The sequence below is a fragment of the Periplaneta americana genome, chromosome 6, assembly GCF_040183065.1.
Source record: "Periplaneta americana isolate PAMFEO1 chromosome 6, P.americana_PAMFEO1_priV1, whole genome shotgun sequence".
Classification (NCBI taxonomy): domain Eukaryota; kingdom Metazoa; phylum Arthropoda; class Insecta; order Blattodea; family Blattidae; genus Periplaneta; species Periplaneta americana.
In genome coordinates, this window is record NC_091122.1 from 47,005,570 (window position 1) to 47,024,205 (window position 18,636).

At 36.6% G+C, this 18,636-nt stretch overlaps 1 protein-coding gene and 1 non-coding gene across 2 annotated transcripts in view; one reads left to right on the forward strand and one right to left on the reverse strand.

The window, feature by feature from the left end:
- LOC138701302 (aryl hydrocarbon receptor nuclear translocator homolog) overlaps positions 1–18,636 on the reverse strand; it is an 824,740-nt gene that overhangs the window by 704,455 nt on the left and 101,649 nt on the right. The window lies entirely within an intron of this gene.
- On the forward strand, positions 3,597–3,668 carry TRNAY-AUA (transfer RNA tyrosine (anticodon AUA)). The gene has a single exon. It is a non-coding gene; the product is annotated as a tRNA-Tyr (tRNA).

Sequence of the window (18,636 nt, forward strand, 5' to 3'; positions counted from 1 at the left end):
CTAATTATCACACTCAATATGTTGTCAACCTTCTTCCGCAAAACACACACATTTTTCCACTAAGTGACCAATACTTGGCTTGGTTTTTATATGTTTTAAATGAAGCGTTTAAGTTATGTGAGAGACGTCGGATTTTTAGGCTTGTTTAGCGTAGGCTGAAATATATATTCTTTAATGCATCTAGTTTTAGGCAATATCATCGCTCGAGAGTTTCCCGTGTTGCATACATTTAGGGATTTTATATAAAATTGTTGCAAGCTATCCTAATCGAGCCTAAAAATCCGAGGTTTATGTCATGCTTGAGCTAAGGACGAAGTACGCTAAGCACACAGAATCGAAGCATTTAGGCCTATAGTCTACTCAATTTTTAAATGGCGACGTCTACTTTTCATAATTGCTTAGATATGTACAATAACAATGCTGCGAATTCTGCAATCTTGAACACCTATCGAAGTAAGTGTATGTACAGCCTTAGAAAAAACTTTGTTGCACAGACAGGCTACTTGATAATTTTTAGTAGGTTATTTTACGACGCTTTATCAACATCTAATGTTATTTAGCGTCTGAATGAGGTGAAGGTGATAATGCCGGTGAAATGAGTCCGGGGTCCAACACCGAAAGTTACCCAGCATTTGCTCATATTGGGTTGAGGGGAAAACCCCGGGAAAAAACCTCAACCAGGTAACTTGCCCCGACCGGGAATCGAATCCGGGCCACCTGGTTTCGTGGCCAGACGCGCTAACCGTTACTCCACAGGTCTGGACTACTTGATAAATCCCAGAAAGGAGGCAGTGCGTATGATCAGACATACAACGAAAACAAAACTAATTTTATTACCTCAACTATTCGTTCTCTTGTGAACCAGGTCGCTAGTCCTCTGATCATGCGCACTGCCTTCTTTCTGGGATTTACAAAGAATCTGTGCAACGAAACTTTCTCTCGTCTCGGGGCTGCCACAGAGGGGTGAATGCATGCAGTGGCTACTCCCCGTCCCCCGATGCCGCTCCCGGGCCAGACTGCATCAGACACATCGCGTCGCGTCGCGAATTGAGTGCATCGACCTTGTAGGTGCAGTGGCGTTTGATAACAGCGGCAATGTAAACTCTTTTGTCCACATTACAGCTGAGTATGTTATGCAGTGCACTTCATTTTCTAACTGCAACGTGTTCATAATGCGTGTGTTCGTTTCATTTGTAATGTCCGCTACTACGATCACATTTCGCCTTCTTTCGATAAATTATTGTGGCTCAGGTTAAATGAGAGGAGAAAGTTACATTCCCTTTCTCTCTTACACCGAATTTTGTACACCTCTACTCCCTCTTACTTATCTGTCCGATTCCACAGTCTTTCTCGGCATCATAACTTAAATACTCGGTCACAATATGATAACACGCTAGAAATACCACTGCACACATCATCTCTTTATTCTTCATCTTTCACTGTTGCTACTTCTCGTCACTGGAATTCTCTGCCGTCTGAAGTCAAGGGCTGCCGAACTTTAATTTCCTTTAAATGTAAATTAGAAAAATATCTTATGATGAGTTGCCAGACCTAACGCGTTACAAATATTTAATGCATTGTGTTCCACTGTATTTATTTTTATTTTTTCTTATTTTTATTATCTAAATCGTGTTTATTTATCACTTAACGCCAATATGTATCCCACTGTGTTGTTTTTTATTACTAATCTATTTTTTGTGTACATTTTATTCAATTGTCGGTTTCTGGTGTAATTATGTAAATCCTACTTAATTGTAATCTAATACTAATATGTATACTAATGTGTTTATTTTTATTTTTACTGTGTATATTTTTTTATTGAATTATCGCCTTCTGTTTTTATTTGATTCGCATTTGATTCTAACAACATTAATATGTATTCCATTATGTTTATTTTTATTTTATGAGGTAAATTTTTATGTAACTACCTCTTTTGATCTCATTATGTACCTAAATTGTATCAGTATGTAATTACTTAATTCCGATCCAGTTTTATGTTCAACTATGTAAGCAAGTTTTAATCCTGGTAGAGTGTAAGAGAAGGCCTTATGGCCTTAACTCTGCCAGGTTAAATAAAGCCATTATTATTATTATTATTATTATTATTATTATTATTATTATTATTATTATTATTATTATCATCATCATCTAAAGAAACAAACTATGCCTTTATTATTATTATTATTATTATTATTATTATTATTATTATTATTATTATTATTATTATTATTTAGTCGGCCTGGATAGCGCAGTCGGTATAGCGCTGGCTTTCTGTGCTCGAGGTTGCGGTTTCGATTCCGGCCCGGGTCGATGGTATTTAAGCGTGCTTAAATGCGACGGGCTCATGTCAGTTGGTTTACTGTTATGTAAAAAAATTCCTGCACGACAAAATTCCGGCACACCGCCGACGCTGATATAACCTCGGCAGTTACGTGCTAGTGTAGTAATGAAGTGAGCTACTAAACTCCAAGAACTAAAATCAGCCTTTAATCATCGTCATGAAGAGAAAGATGACGAATGTAAGGAAGCCAGCTATCTAGCGGCGAACGAAATAGCTCGTTCTCTTAAGCTTTCCAACGAAGGAGAGTTTTATAAAAGCGCATAATGATCAAGGTGACTGAAATAATTTGTCCAATGAAAGTTGTCAATTAATTTTGAAAAACTGCGCATTTCTCGACTAAATTTCTGATTGTGTTCATTGAGGAATAAAAAAAAAAAGCAAGAAAATTTGTAAATATTTTTTAATGGTTCTTGATGACAGTAGTGACACTACTGATACAGCAAAGCTTCCTATTTTTATTCCTGGGGTTGATGAAGAACTCAATGTTATACACGAACCACCGCTGGTTGTAGTTTTCATGCCATGTACCTCTCCCCCGTCTCCTTATTTCTTAGACTGTCTCTCGCCTGTGATCACTGCCGTTCGAGTTTTGGTCACCGCTGTTTTATACTGTTGTTTTTAAATACTATTAAATGTTAATGTAGGGATGAACTTAAAAATGTTAATGCTGTTATATTAAACAATATAATAGTGCTAGGATTTTGATGAAATTGCATCTTTTTTCTAGTAAGCCAGAAATATAGCTGCTTTAGTATTTATGGGTGCTATTCATAGACATTTCGCAGCACGCGCTACGAGCGTACTAAGCTAGCCCCGGCTATCCACTGGTTACTTGTACAGAATTCAAATCATATCATATCGCTAACACTGGTTTATGAATACGAAAAACGCTGATCATCCACCGGAAGCCCGCGCTAAAAATGTCTATGAATACGGCCCATGTCATGTGATAAACTGAGTGTTTTAAGACATGTTTGTTAGGGTATTTTTTTTTTTGCCTACGATGAAGGAGTAATGGAACGGAGAAAAATTCTCTCCGGCGCCGGGATTTGAACCCGGGTTTTCAATTCTACGTGCTGATGCTTTATCCACTAAGCCACACCGGATACCACCCCGGCGTCGGACAGAATCGTCTCAGTTTTAAGTTCCAACTCTTTGGTTCCCTCTAGTGGCCGCCCTCTGCACTACGTCATAGATGTCTATGAACGAAGGACTAAAGTCCACACAGACGATTCTGTCCGACGCCGGGGTGGTATCCGGTGTGGCTTAGTGGATAAAGCATCAGCACATAGAGCTGAAAACCCGGGTTCAAATCCCGGCGCCGGAGAGAATTCTTCTCCGTTCCATTACTCTTTCATCGTATGATGACGTAGGATATCTGCATGGAAATATCATATGTACTTCGGTACATTAAAATAGTATATATCATATGCGTAAATCACTTGTGATTTAAGACGGCGCTTATTCCGTCGGATCCCGGTCAACTAGTCACTCATAACGAGTGCACCTCAGCACATGTGTGGACTTTAGTCCTTCGTTCATAGATATCTATGACGTAGTATAGAGGGCGGCCACTAGAGGGAACCCAAGAGTTGGAACTTAAAACTGAGACGATTCTGTCCGACGCCGGGGTGGTATCCGTGTGGCTTAGTGGATAAAGCATCAGCACGTAGAGCTGAAAACCCGGGTTCAAATCCTGGCGCCGGAGAGAATTTTTCTCCGTTCCATTACTCTTTCATCGTATGATGACGCAGAATATCTACATGGAAATATCATATGTACTTCGGTACATTAAAATAATATATATTTTTTTGCCCGTTTCAACTCTTAATAGCATTTTTTTTTTGTTTTATTCGGTTATTTTTGCGGCATTTTAATTTAGTTTTGGGCATAAATCCCCATTATTAATGTAAAAGAATGTTTATTTCCTTTGATATTTTCTCTACATATTCTGTCCATTACTACTCATTATTTTGTACACTATTTTAATCCTTTTTCTACACAAATATTGTCATTTGAACGTAGTACACCCCATGTAATGGATCAGTCCAACCACCCCTTCAATATAGACTCCTCTATACCTGCTAGATCCGGATAAGAGTAGCCTTGTGGTGACTACATGGAAACTACATCAGGTAAAATAATTAAAGTGTACTACCTACTTAGAAAATATTATGTAAAATTAAATTAACTTCTAGAATTTAATTTAATTACTAGTCTAAATATTAAGTACCGGTAGTACAAAACCTCTTTGCCTACTCCGCCAATTATGTAAGATAAATTTTTAGGGCATTTTAAGGGGATTTTTTTTTTAATTTTTAGGTCATAAATGCATTGTTTTTAGGACATTTTTTCATGATTTACAGGTCATCAAAATCATAGCCCTAATAATGAATATGAATTAATAAGTAACTATCAAGTGTAAAATTATCACATAAAGCCGGTGTTAAATGTTTTGTGTAAATTGTACTACTTGGTTTTAAAAAGTCTTAAATCTCCGGAGGGATGACATCCTGTAATCCGGGAGGCCCGGAATTAATTACCGCTCTAGAGAGCAGTTTAAAACAAACAGACTGACGGAAAACTAAAATCAGATGGTCGTGAAAGTCATGCAAACAGATCCAGTGAAACTAGTGAACATCAATACAATTTAGTTATAAACTACATTGATTGTTTTCCATTGCATCAATGTTACTATTCTAGAGCTTCAACTCCAAACAGATATTTGCCTGAAGTCTAAATATATACATGATGTATAAACTTTACGTTATTTGAATGACACATGAACATGATTCAAACGATAGCTACTCATAGTCACTATATTTTTCACAGGGACATTTCCAATACAAAATAATTCAATCTACCTTTTTTTTTTTTTTAGACAAACAATCATACTGGCACGTGTAAGGTGTGTGAATCATAGCATATGCAACTTACAGCTGCGGAGTATGACGGTGAGGGAAAAAAAAAAGAGATTTGAATCAGTTAAAGGCGAAGAACGGAAACCATAATCTAAAAACTGGTAAATCTTATTCCGAAGACCACTGTTCTGTGAGAGTGGTAGACGTCTTCTCATTTATACACCTGTGAAGATTTTATTTTACAAGGGAAGTTTTGAATTTAAAATGTTATGTTAATGACTGTACATCCTGTAATGTGCTTTTATTTCATACTTTGTCCCATTTCACAATGTGCTGTAATATTCACAAAAGGGACGTCACTATAACCAACATATGAAATAAACCATAGCAAACTTAATTAGTACCTTCAACACTATACAAGTGAAGGTACCCAATAGAAATTAAATAGACTATTTCGTTTATATGACGTCATTCCATTTTCGACAATGAAGTATAATTAAATTTTGAACTCCAACCAATCACAGTCATACATCGCGATAATTTTTGCAGCTCGATTTGTCACTATCAATTTATCGCATGGTCGTTCTCTTGTTTAGACAGTGTCGCCAACTGTTTCCCCATAAATCGAACATGATTCCATCGTACTAAAAGTGCGAAATCTTACTTTCACATTTACATCTTCATCTTCTAATTCCATGTCCATTGTATCTAAAAGAAAATGATAACTCCTTCATAACGATTGTTCATTTAATTAATGTATTAATTAGGTTATTATTTTGTAATTATATTATAAAATGTTTGAATTAAATTATGATTTCAGCTGATAATGAAAATGTATTTGTTGTAGTAACAAGAGAAAAACGCAGTAGGCTACATGTAATTAAAATGTTAAACTTGTAGTTCGATTTTCTCAATTGGCATTACTGAATAACATCCATCTTCTTTATTGCAGTAATCGATCTTCATCTATTTAAACTTCACAATGTCTAAATAGGTTAAGTATTCATAAACATACTCGTACAATTATTAATATTTTGTGAGCGAATTTTAGGGATATATTATTTTTATTTTATTCACAAAACAGTCCTAACAAATGTCACTCGAAGTTTGAGATTTCCCAGATAAATAATATGTTGTGTAATTGCATTAATAAAATTTAAAACAATGATTATGGGACACTTCAGACATAATTCACTTGCAAGTTAAGATGTAATATTATTTTTAGTATGAAAATTACGTTGTTCGTATGTGTAATACCTGCCTTTATTTCGGTCAAATACTGCGAAATTCTTGTACATTCATTTATGCAAGATTCAATAATTTTCAGATGCACCGCACGGATATTTAGATATGTTGAAAGTATAGGTTATGTTTACTGTACCAGTTGCCTCTTTCTGTCTAATTTTAGTGGTCCCCAATGCCCTGCCATTCATATGGAAATTATAGGTTATGTGTGGTACTATATTTAACTTATATTCCTAAATTTGCAATTATACATTATAATTAAGCATAATGTCATGTATGATACCCCGCACATTGAAGTTGTCTGTATTTTAATACTACAATTGAGTACTGAATTATTATATTTATCTACTGCCTAAGAGACGAAGTAACACAATCGTAGGTACACTAATTTCATAGAGTGGTATGGTAAATTTTCTGTCTACAGTTAAGGAAGTTAGATGTGCTAAATGAAAATTACAATATAAATTCTTTTTTATTAAACCTCTTTCATTGTAAACTTAAAATGTTGATGCGAACAGATTATGTTAACAAGTAAAATTCTCTTCAGATTAAAATAACACAGTTTTGTAATTATTTCTGCAACATATTATGCAACAAGAAGTATGCGAAACTTATGTACACATTACTCTAAATAAAACTTAGCAATGATAAGCAATAAAGTTATAATATAATATTTCACTGAGATCCATACTCTGAAATAGAAAACCCGAACACACATTACGGCCTGGTCTAGATCGAGAAGGCATTGGCTGTGCCGTATTTCGCACTGTTGTGAAAAGTTGTGTAAACTGTGAAATGTTCGTTATCGGTTGTAATAACTGTAAATGGCTAAAATACAATAATTTGAATAATACTAATATGGGACAAGGAGGCGTTTGTAGTACTATAAATTGTAAGAAAATGAGGCCAGAGTTATCCTTCTTCCGAAAGATCCAGGAAGGTGAGTTTATAAAATATAATATATACTTTATGCTCGACCATGCCGAAATGTAGTAATTATACACTTGGTAGCAGCCCTTTAATAGACCTCATTAAACTTCAGGTTTTCCACCAATCAGAAAGCACCATTGTAGCAATATGAAAGCGCATGTATCGATTATTCTCGGATATGCAATCGAAAGACAACTAGCGAAACGTCACGGAGGCTGGAAATCCAATACTGTCGCAGAAGATTATGTTGTTACTATAATAATTAGCTTTAATTGTAAACAATATTCAAATAAATTCAATTTGTCATCTCGTTTTTCCAATGTCTAAATCAATTTCCAGGTTATATCAAGATTAATGTTCATTTTACTCTCTAGATTATATAAAGGTCAATGACATTTGTTCCTCGGAAAAAATCAATACTTTCGCGTCTGCGCACAATTTACGAGATATTGCACAAGGTCACTTCCGCTCCCCAGTCAGATAAGAATAATAAGAATATTTATGAATAATTTCAAGTTAGAAATATGGTCGGGCATAAAAAGTCGTATGAAACTTGCCTATAATGGTAATTAAGACGCTTGCACTCGTTTCATAAACATACTCGCGTCTTAATTACTACCATTAGAGGCTCGTTGCATAATGTACTATTATGAAAATAATATATAAACCTTATGATTTCATATTTCAATAGAACATTTTATCGTCTGCTAGGGAAAGAGTCAGTGATGAGGCGATAGTAGCGATCCTGGTGGTTAGAAACTATCTATGGATGCATATTTATTAAGTATTGAGCTTCGTGACTGTATATACTAGACTATGGCAGTACTCTTTACCTCGTTGCACCGTGCATTGCACTGTTGCACGGCTATTTGCACGCGTGCAATTTTGAGCATTTGTGAAGCCCTGGGCTAGACTTTTTTTTTTTAAACAAGAATGAACAAGGAATCGGGAAATACGTAAACCTACAATTTTACGCAAAACTATAAGCACTTCATTATTTAGAATGAGCTCGCTAATGAAATCCGTACCTAGCGGTTTAAATTAATATTGACAGACTATGTAAAATGCACTTGCGAAAACAACATAAAATCTGATTGATCGATCGGTCTGTGAAGTTCATTGATGCTCGGCGTAGGCAGAGGAGCGTATATCTAATGGAGTAGAAGGTGTCTTTGTCATACGCCCACCATACGTAAGGCTTGCGGCATAAATGCAGTTCCACGTGGAGGGAAAGAAATCGGGTCGGAAAGAGCGAGCAGGCGCCGCTGTGTGGCTCAGCGGGACTCCGCGCTACCCCCGCAACTCTGATTGCAGAATTGTCCGGCGAAGAAACAGGATACACGTTTCCAGGACTCAAAATTGACCTCTGCATGTGAGCCAGGGACGAGGGCGGTAAACTGGCACGAGGAGAATTAGCAGGATATATTTGTATCAGCCGTGGAGTATATTTAGCAAGTCGCTCATTATCGTTCAGAAAACAAGGAATTGATGATCACAAGCTCTGCAACAAAGGGGATCTCCGAGACATTATGCATTCAACGAATGAAACTGCGAAAAGATCTGAACTAACAATCAATAATTCTACTCACAGTTCTCAAATACATTTGGGGCAGCAGATAAAGGATGCCGCCGCCAACGCCACAACCACCACCAATTAGGCCCGTCCTATTTCGATTTCAGTCGATATGGGTCATTCCACATCTTCTAATGCAAGATCGGCAACGAGGAGCCCGTGGGCGCCATGGCGACCTCTAAGACAGATATTAGACGCCCGCCTTAGGCCCGTTACACACTTGCAGAGTTTTCGCTAGCGAGAAATGTGTTGCGAGAAAGAGGCGAAGAGCCTCCTCCACACACTTGGCGAGTTCTCGCTATCACAGATTACACCTCGCTATGATCATCTGTGCACTGCCTTCATGCAGAGAGCATTTTTCTGATTATAGTAATCACTCGTGGGGGGAAATATTACAGGTTATGTATTTACGTATATTGTCGTACTTAAATATATATAACCTGTAAGTATATTGTCGTACTTTACAAATTACGTACAGTACGAACGCTATGTTGAATCTGAGTATTCAGATGATGAGGAAATGAAGTTACATGAACATATTTTGTTAATGAAAAAATAAAGTAGGCCTAAAATTACAGCCAGAAATATCTGAAAATCACACTGTATCTTACGAAAATAAGGGCGAGTTTTGGATACTGGTTTCGATTTGAATGATGATACGTTTAGGAGTTATTTCAGATTGAATGGACCTCAGTTTCTTGGAATTCATGATATGATAGAGGATTCTTTGCTATGTTCTGATTTAAAATAATGTAAACTGTTAAGACATAGATACATTATTTCAAATGTTAAATTAATACTATTGAATCTCATCAAAATAAAATATAGCCCTATTTATTTTCAGTTAATCTGATATTTATCTCCAGATTTCTTCTTTAAGTTTCGTGTTTTTATATTTTTCATCCCATGTATCATACAAGTAGGCCTACGGGTAACATCGTACAAGTTCGATAAGTTTCTGACTGCAATTATCAGCCATCTTTCCTCATTTTCAAATAAAGACAATACAATTCACCGCCACCTGTGATATCTATTTCTACATTCAATCGTCATAAAGAGTATAAATGTCAAACATCTTTGATAAATGTGTCAAGAAAATTCGCTGAGCTGCCGATTCCAGCGAGAAACTCGCGCGAGGTTTTTGCCTCGAGCGAGAATCTCTTCCAGTGTGTGGACGTCCATTTGAATCCATGTTATCAATTTTTTAATTTTCTCGCAACACATTTCTCGCTGGCGAAAACTCTGCAAGTGTGTTACGGGCCTTATATATAAATATATATTGCAATTTTCTACAGGGCGTTAAAAAAAAAGTAGCCAATATTTTAGGAGGTAATATAGGCATCAAAGATTAACTCCATATGTAGATGAAATTAAAGGGGTTCATCAGTGTGGTTTTAGGCGTAATAGATCAATTATTGATCACATATTTTTTATTCGAGAGATAATGGAGGAAAAATGAGAGTATAAGGGTACAGTGCATCAGTTATTCAGAGATCTCAAAAAAGCATATGACTCGGTTAAGAAAGAAGTTTTATATGATATTCTTATTGAATTTCGTATTCCCAAGAAACTACAGTAGTTCGATTAATTAAAATGTGCCTCAGTGAAACGTCCGTATAAGTCAGTTTCTGTCAGATGCGTTTCCAATTCACTGCGGGCTAAAGCAAGGAGATGCACTATCACCTTTACTTTTTAACTTTGCTCTACAGTATGCCATTAGGGAAGTCCAGGATAACAGAGAGGGTTTGGAATTGGACGGGTTACATCAGCTACTTGTCTATGCGAATGACGTGAATATGTCAGGAAAAATCCACAAACGATTAGGGAAAATACGGGAATTTTACTTGAAGCAAGTAAAGAGATAGGTTTGGAAGTAAATCCCGAAAAGATAAAGTATATGATTATGTCTCGTGACGACAATATTGTACGAAATGTAAATTTAAAAATTGAAACTTTATCCTTTGAAGAGGTGGAAAAATTCAAATACCTGGGAGCAACAGTAACAAATATAAATGTTACTCCGGAAGAAATTAAACACAGAATAAATATGGGAAATGCCTGTTATTATTCGGTTGAGAAGCTCTGATCATCCAGTATGTTGTCAAAAAATCTGAAAGTTAGAATTTATAAAAGTTATATTGCCGGTTGTTCTATATGATTGTGAAACTTGGACTCTCACTTTGAGAGAGGAACATAGGTTAAGAGTGTTTGAAAATAAGGTGCTTAGGAAAATATTTGGGGCTAAGAGGGATGAAGTTACAGGAGAATGCAGAACGTTACACAACACAGAACTGCACGCATTGTATTCTTCACCTGACATAATTAGGAACATTAAATCCAGACGTTTGAGATGGGCAGGGCATGTAGCACGTATGGGCGAATCCAGAAATGCATATAGAATGTTAGTTGGGAGGTCGGAGGGAAAAAGACCTTTGCGGAGGCCGAGACGTAGATGGGAAGATAATAATAAAATGGATTTGAGGGAGGTGGGATATGATCATAGAGACTGAATTAATCTTGCTCAGGATAGGGACCAATGGCGGGCTTATGTGAGGGCGGCAATGAACCTGCGGGTTCCTTAAAAGCCAGTAAGTAAGTAAGACAGTATGCATCAAAACAAGAAAATAATGTCTAATAAACATGGGTCCTACAACACATACTTTCTGAGATCTGAACACTTGTTCATAGGAGATGCTCAATGTGGTATCCATTCATGTCAATGCATTCCTCTGTCCTTCGGCGTAAGGAATCACGCACTCTTTGAGATTTGTTTTAATACGTTAATAAGAAAGTCCTGATAACGATCCCCAGTTAATCTCTGTGGTAGCACGTATGGCCCTTAATCTATCACCAAGAACGCATGCCCATACGTTGATTGAGAATCGGTGCTGATGCCTTGTTTCTTCAACTGCATGGGGATTTTCATCAGCCTACACATGCTGATTATGAAAATTCACATCATCTCTGCTGAACCCCGCTCATATCCGCAACTGTCCACACCTGTGGAGTAACGGTCAGCGCGTCTGGCCGCGAAACTAGGTGGCACAGGTTCGAATCCCGGTCGGGGCAAGTTACCTGGTTGAGGTTTTTCCGGGGTTTTCCCTCAACCCAATACGAGCAAATGCTGGTTAGCTTTCGGTGCTGGATCCCGGACCCATTTCACCGTCATTATCACCTTCATCTCATTCAGACGCTAAATAACCTGAGATGTTGATACAACGTCGCAAAATAACCTAATAAAATAAAAATAAAATATCCGCAACCAGACTTTCGTTTTCAGTATTCCTTGCGTCGTATCATTATTCCATGCGAGGTGTCAACTACGGTATGATTATCTGGTAGTCTGCTGTATTGTAGGGCAGAGGAATTGCATTGCCATGAATGACGTCACATTGAACACCTCCTATGAACAAATGTTCAGATCTCAGAAAGTATGTGTTGTAGGACCCATGTTTATTAGACATTTTCTTGTTTTGATACATACTATCACTTCCTAAAATATTGGATACTTTTTTCTTAACACCCTGTATATTTTTTTAATAGTTTGTGTTTCAACCAATCATGGCTGCTTATCGCTACAATTTTATCACTTCCCCAGCATGTTTATTTTTATCATTTTGTTATCACTTTCCTAGCATTTGTGTCTTTGTTTGCCAACATTACAAACTGCAAATTCTTTACGGTACTATAAATCATGCATTGCCATCATCATATATTTCCCGCATAGATAGTCGACTGAAAATGGCGGCTCTGTTCAAACGTTTTGGTGAATCTAATTAGTGAAACAGAATTTTAATAAGTCAATATTTTGTTATATTATAGTACTTTATTCCTTTTAATCTTTATATACTTTCTTCTAATCCTGTAACAGTCAATTAAATTCCACTCGAGTTTTGATTTTCTCCAGATAAATCAAAACCACTAGTGAGATCACTGTTGATAAAAATATCAGAATGTTTGTCGAGTATTATTTGATTTTATAATCGTTCTAGCCGACAGACTTCGTTGTTGGCAGAAATAATTTAGTTTTATTTCAAAACCAACGAAAAATGATTCCAAAGCAACGATCATGACTTCAATTACTTCATCATCTTCATATGTTTTCTTTCATGTAAATATACGAACCTGTTATAATTATTATTATAAATATTGTAAATAGCTGTTATTAATTGATTTGGAATACCATCATGTGCTAACATATTCAATAATTTGTTTCTATCTACTCTGTCGAAGGCTTTCTTCGTGTCAAATGCCAGATAGGTTTCAATATTAAATTCTCTATGTTTTTCGATCAAAAGCTTCAGTGTAAAATATCCATCTGCGCATGATCTGCCTTTTCGGAATCCATTTTGTGTTTCATCCAGTGTAGTGTCATAAAACTGGTTCAATTTAATTTTTAGTAATTTGGTATAAATTTTGTAGCCAGAATTGAGAAGGCTTATTCCTCTAAAGTTATCACAGTTGCTTATAACACCTTTTTTTTGTGTACCGGAATTTAATAGAGCAAAAATCTGAAAATCGATAAATATTACATAAAAGTTATTGGAGGAACAACAACGATTTGTTAATTGCTCGTTTTGTGCAGTAAATCTGGCTCTTGCGCCTTCAACCTGAACTTCAAAACCACTGAATCTTCATCTAATTTCTGAATCCACACAAAAACGTTCGTTAAAGCTTTAATAATAATAATAATAATAATAATAATAATAATAATAATAATAATAATGATTTATTTAACCTGGCAGAGTTAAGGCCATACGGCCTTCTCTAACACTCAACCAGGAGTAAAGACTGCGTTACAAAAACACTACAAATTTACAAATTACACTACAATTTTACACACAAAACTGAATAAGATAATAATAATAATAATAATAATAATAATAATAATAATAAATAAACAACAAATAAGAAGAAATCAAACATAATATATAACATACAGAAAGAAAGAAAAAAGCATAATAATATGTGAACAGCAGGTCAAAATAAATGAGGCATACAAAAAAAAGACAATTATTCGTAATAATAATAATAATAATAATAATAATAATAATAATAATAATAATAATAATAATAATAATTCCCTGCCGGAGGAAGCCATGCTAAGGTATTTGACCTTTAAAATCTATGGCTTTCAGGCCAGTTTGAATTAACGATGCGACAGCCAGCAAGATAACCGGATGAACACAGAAGACGACTTGTTTGCCCTGCTCACTTAACGGACTTCAATTCATGAAATTATCTGTAGGAATATCTGAAAATCACTGTCCACAGAACATCAACGATAACGCAGAAAAACGTTTGCAACGAATTGATCAAAGGTTCCTGGGAATATGACAAATGTCTTGGTGCTTCAGAACGACAAAAACATTATTTACAGGCTTGCACGAACATTCAAGGTCGTCTCTTCGAGCACCTCCTATGTAGATAAGTAGAATATGAAATTGGTTTAACTGGGAACAAAACAAAATCTAAAGCAGGGGTGGGGAAGAGTCACTCACGGCGATCAAATACACTTCCTGGCTCTCATGCAGTTCGCTACATACACGAGAGACGTTCAATTGGAGATCTACATACCGAATTTCGTTGTTCTATGTAATTTGCTATTAGCATGATAGTTTCTTAAACAGTGTTCGTAAGGTTAAGGGGAGAGGATGGTATTTGTTAAAACTCTTTTCCTATTTGGTGTAAAATATTAATTTTTTGTATGTAGAGAGCTCATAGCTGTGGCAACTCAACCAAATATAAATATTTTGAAAAAAAAAATTATTTGGGAGCCCAAATTTGAAAAAAATATACCCAATGCAGGACTGTACTAAAACCGATATATCTAAACCGTTTTTAAAGATAGATTCAAACAGTTTTTTGCAATGTATTTGCAAAAGCATGTTCTACAAACTGTCTGTAACAGAATTTTGATATTAGTCCCTACGTTTGTAAAATAAACAATTAAAATTTAATAACAATTTTCTGATTTCCTTTCTTGCAAACAAGCGGACGTATTTTTAAAATGAAATCAATTAACGAAATTCTGTTACAGAGAAAAGTTTCCTAACAGTCTAAAGAATGTGTGTTCTAAATTTCATGCATGTTTCTTTAATAGTTCAGAAATTATATCCATTTTTGTCTGGCAATGTAGCAAAAAAAAAAATGAAGCTACTGGAAACCGATAAAAGCGAGCGTGTGATTTAAAAATCCATTGCGCAGGAAGTTTAAAAATGACGTCTCAACTTCCGATAAGGGCACAAATACCCACAAAATGTTATGCGATGCATTCCACACATATCAAAGGGTATTTTAAAGAAAAAAAATTTTTTTTTGAAAATTTAATTTACCGGAAACAACAAAGTGGGCGAGTGGTTTAAAAATGCAGGAAGTTTAAAAATGGTGACTCAACATCCGACAAGGGCACAAATACCCACAAATTGTTATGCTATGCATTCCACACATATCACAGAGTATTTTAAATAATTATTTTTTTAATTTACTCATTTTTCACCAAAAAATACCATCCTCTCCCCTTAAGGATCAGTGACAGGTTAGGTTTGGTTTGTTCAGGCTTTTAATATGCCTTGCATATACGCTTTTTGATTAACAGATAAATCTTTAGGTACGTAGGTTTGCACTGGACTATTCGTCTTGTACATACAATGCCAGTCAGGCTGCCGCCGAGAGATTAGTGTTGGATCTAGAGATGAACAACGATCGGGAAAGCGAGACTAACAGCGCCCGCAAAGCCGAAAACCCGCACGACAATATTGTATTACGTCGCGTCCTTGATGTAAAGACAGCTTATGAGTGATCCGAGACTCGAGATTGATCACTCTCGAAGCCTTGAATCGCCACAGTTGTTTATACCTGACTGAACTTTTATCTAATTTGGCAACTGTTATATATGTATAAACAATCAAGTAGCCTATTTGAAACATCATCTCTACCTTTCAGTCTATAATAGTCCGTTCCCTAGTCTTTATTTAATAACTAGGCCCTTATTAAAAGGAAAGAAATTTTATTTTCATATGTTTGAGATCAAGTGTGCAATCTCAAGTAAAAAGATATTAACGTTATGTTTTATGTTTCTTAGAAATTCAAATTTATTTGTGATTTTTTTTCTATTTATATAACCATAGGTTTTTTATTTTATTGGGTTATTTTACGACGCTTTTTCAACATCTAGGTTATTTAGCGTCTGAATGATATGAAGGTGATAATGCCGGTGAAATGAGTCCGGGGTCCAGCACCGAAAGTTACCCAGCATTTGCTCTTATTGGGTTGAGGGAAAACCCCGGAAAAACCTCAACCAGGTAACTTACCCCGACTGGGATTCGAACCCGGGCCACCTGGTTTCGCGGCCAGATGAGCTGACCGTTACTCCAGAGGTGTGGACTATAACCATAGGTAATATCATATAATAGAACCAGAACATTTTTAGACCAGTGTTTTTCAACTTTTTTTCAACATTTGGTACACTAAATTTGTAATTTAAAATCGTGGTTCCTGATTAAGAGTTGGGGAATTTTTTTTTTCCATGGATACCAGTAATGTATCATTTTTTCCGGTTGCACCATAGTGACACTTGTGGCCGAAAAAGTCGCAGTTGGAGATTTTTTTCGGGGTTCTTCCGTGTCCCCATATTAGGCAATTACATCATTCCGTCGTCATTCCACAGTATTCTCCGACTACAGCCTGGTGACGCACAGAGGAAACTGGGTTAGGGACGAGTGGGGTTGCCTGCTAGGAACCTGGGTGCTGAGCCAGTGTGGATTTGGGAATGTGCTTAGCTTGAGGGTCAACGAACTAGATCTAATAAGGTCGCAGTAATGGGTCGTAGTGCCCCCTCCCTTAAATACAAATTCGATTCAATTCAAGGTTATTACGATCTGGCAACTCTGGCTACGAGTCAGTCATTCTCTTTCCTGCCGATCGCACATCTACACCACAGTCTAGTATATACAGTCACGAAGCTCAATATGTAGTAGGCTAAATATGCATCTATAGATAGTTGCTAACCACTAGGATCGCTACTATCGCCTCATTACAGACAATGCGAAATAGTACCTGCACAGTATATTGTTCCTAGTACCCTCATAAACTCAAGCTTCGTGACTGTATATAATAGACTGTGTTACACTGTGTTCACTGAATGTTGATTTGTGCCGCTTTCACTGAAAGTTGACTCTTATGCAGTGTTGCCAGCTCGATTCTTAAAAACCCGCAATGAAACAGTGCAGAAACTGCTATATTGTCAATATAAAATGAAATTATTTTTCCGCTGTGATTGCTAAAAATACCCGCTAAATCCCTACATCAGCGGTACATATTTCATAAATTTTCCCCGCTTAACATAGAAAAACGCCAGATCTAGCGGGAAAACCGCTTAATTGGCAAGACTTCTCTTATGGACTCACTTTCTTCACTACTCTTTTCACATTTATTTTCCCAATTTTCAATATTTTCATTTTCTCGCGGTACACCAGCGGATCATTCACGGCACAATACTGTGGCGCGACATTTAAGAATGACTGATTTAGACAAATACAATTGCTCGGTTTTATAATGCCTGTACAAATCGACAAAATTCTTTGTTCCCGGGAGAAAACAAAATGCTTAAAAAATAATTACATATTACCTACTTAGGCGACAGCGCTAGAAATAGCAATATCCGAGATCAGAACACATTTTTAACCGTGCAAACGAAACCTGTTTTAGTATCGTCCTTGCGGAGTATTGTAATCTAAGATTACAAATAAATCAGTTTCTTCTGTCGCCAACAAAACGCCAATTTTACAATACACAGGATTATTATAAGTCACGAAGAATTTGAAAGTGCTCTTAAATTCGTTAAGAAATTGACAGAAAAATAATAAATACAATTTTGTTTATAAAAGAATCGGGTCTGAATCTAACGGAATTTTCGAGAGGGGACACTACGACCCAGCACTACGACCGGCTGAAGACACTAAGGTTCGCGTCACATCAGCCATTTTCCAAACACAGTTGTCGGACTGGCTACGGTAAAGGTAAGACATTAGCACTTAACGTTCCCATTACTTTTTTCACACGCCAAAAACGGTGACGCGGACTGTACCCAGGTTTCGCGCAAGCCACCCCACTCATCCCTCCGTGCGTCGTCAGCCGGCTTTCGGAGAATGCTATGGATTGACAACGAAATGGAGAAATGTTGACGGAATGATGTACATGCCTAATGCGTGGAAACGCGAGAACCCTGAAAAAAAAAACCCAACTGCGTCCTTGTCCTGCACTAATGTCACTATGGATTTTTCAATATCCCAGACCTAATCGGGACTCGAACCCAGACCGCCTGCGTAACAGGCTGAAGGTCTGATCAATCAGTCAAAGCAGGGATTATGGGGTTTGGGATAAGCTGTTTAAAGAAAGCAAGCCTGTGAACGCTACATGCTCGGTCAGATGAAATATACTATAGGCCGGCTACAGGCCGAGCAAAGGGACTCTTCCCAAGGTTAAGCGAATCTTGACCAGTATAATCATGTTTTGCACGGCTCTACTTCACATGAACCCTTAACCTCCAGACTTGAGTTTATAAACTAAAGAGTGAGACAAGGTTACTTTTTAAAATGCATATTGACACAGCTATTGAAGAATGGCAAAGACAGACAGAAACGTATTTCATCACAGCGGGGAAGATTCTAAATGCATTTTACTCC